This window comes from Ovis canadensis, chromosome 16 (genome assembly GCF_042477335.2).
Source record: "Ovis canadensis isolate MfBH-ARS-UI-01 breed Bighorn chromosome 16, ARS-UI_OviCan_v2, whole genome shotgun sequence".
NCBI lineage: Eukaryota > Metazoa > Chordata > Mammalia > Artiodactyla > Bovidae > Ovis > Ovis canadensis.
Genome location: NC_091260.1, coordinates 61,946,962 through 61,949,025, shown reverse-complemented (window position 1 = coordinate 61,949,025; position 2,064 = coordinate 61,946,962). Strand labels below are relative to the sequence as shown.

The window sequence follows — 2,064 nt, the reverse complement described above, 5'->3', positions numbered from 1 at the left end:
TGAATCTGGGATAAGATAGCTGTTTAGTTATGAGAATATACTTTTTTTTTACATAGGGAAAATTCTTGAAACATTCAGTTTCAGATGATTGTGTACATTTAGCATTAGAAAAATTATTTTTATTATCATGTTTTTTTAAAAGGAAAAAAAACCAGATTGGATTTTTCACTGATGTTTAATGGAAGCAGGATTAACTAACCTAACATAAATAACAGAAATCTGGTTTTAGCATTCAAGATAGATTGAGAAAAGCACAAAGATGAGAATTATGGAGAGATTTTTGTATTAAAATAAACAAAGATTAAAATTGCAATATTCTAAAAGATTTAGGTATGCTATAATTTTGGAATTCTCTGTGTGGAAGACCTCTGAGCATTTCTTAATGTATTTTTCCCTAGGATCAAGAATTAAATAGATCTACTATACAAAGACTGCCTGTAAGCCTTTAACCATGGGCCAAATTGCTGAAGACAATTATATTCGTGAAACATAACCTCCTATAGTGAGTAATAGCTATATTTTTTATTTCTGTGATTTTACTTAAAAGTTTACCTTTATTAAATCTATTTACATTCTGATCTTCCTCCCTTTCCATTCCTTCCTCTCTTCCCTCCTTCCTTCTTTCCTCCTTTTCTGATTCTCATTTTTCATCTCTCTATATCATTACATATAAACTGCCATTAAGCAGCATTCCTTGAGACATAATTTTAAGGAGAAAAATATTTTTTGAGAATTACTGAACTTACACTTTTTAATCAGAATTATTTTGGATAAAACACTAAACTTATATAGTGAGGCAGGAGAAGGGGAACAGAGGATGAGATGGTTGGATGGCATCACCAACTCGATGGACATGGGTTTGCGTGGACTCTGGGAATTGGTGTTGGACAGGGAGGCTTGGCGTGCTGTGCTTCATGGGGTCACAAAGAGTCAGACACCACTGAGCAACTGAACTGAACTGAACTGAAGGAATTTTCAAAGCCTAAGGAATAAGAAAAATGCATGTCTGATCATCTGGGATGATTCCAGTTTAGGGATATTATAAACAAAGCTAATATAATTTTTTTAATGTGGCTAATAGCTAGAATTATAGTTGATACATCAAATGATAGGAATATGCTTACTTTTATCAATAACTCAGAAACAATGTCTGAGAATTCTGGTTGCTCCACATCCATGCCAATTTTGGTGTCCTCACTCTTTATTATTTGTTTGAAAGTGCTAATTGTTTAGTGTTGTCCGACTCTTTGTGACCCTATGGACTGTAGCCTGCCTGGCTCATCTGTCCATGGAATTCTCCAGGCAAGAATACTGGAGTGGGTAGCCATTCCCTTCTCTGGGATCTTCCTGACCCAGGGACTGAACCTGAGTTTCCTACATTACAGGCAAATTCTTTACCATCTGAGCCACTGGGGAAGCCTAAAGGATCAGAAATAGTTGCTGAAAGCTGGAATTGAACCAGGGACCTTTAGATCTTCAGTCTAACACTCTCGCAGTTGAGCTATTTCAGCCACTCACTATTATTATTTATTTAATTGAGCTATAATTAGCATATAACATTGTGTAAGTTTAAGATGTCCAGCTTGACTTGATACATTTGTACATTGCAATATGATTACCACCATTGCCTTAGTTAACACCTCTATCATGTCACTTAATTATCTTTTGTGTGTGTGTGGTGAAAACAATGAAGACCTAGTCTCTTAGCAAATTTGAAGTTTATACAGAAGTGTTGACTGTAATCATTATGCTGTACAATAGATCTTCAGGATCTACTTATCTAGTTGCAACTTTGTATTGTTAAACCACATCTCTTCAATTCTGCTGCTATCTAACCCCTGATAACCACAATTCTATTCTCTGTTATTATAAATTTACCATTTTTATATTCCATGTTTAAGTGATGTTACACTTATCTGCATTTCTCTAACTTACCTCACATAATATAACACCCTCAAGGGCTATCCATGTTGCAAATGGCAGGATTTCCTTCTTTCTCATGGCTCAATAATATCACTTTGTATGAATATATATACCATATCTCTATCAATTCATCTGTTGATG

At 34.6% G+C, this 2,064-nt stretch overlaps 1 non-coding gene across 1 annotated transcript; it reads right to left on the bottom strand.

Annotated features, from left to right (window-relative positions):
* Positions 1-1,438: 1,438 nt before the first annotated feature.
* On the bottom strand, positions 1,439-1,511 carry TRNAF-GAA (transfer RNA phenylalanine (anticodon GAA)). The gene has a single exon. It is a non-coding gene; the product is annotated as a tRNA-Phe (tRNA).
* Between the last annotated feature and the right edge of the window lie 553 nt (positions 1,512-2,064).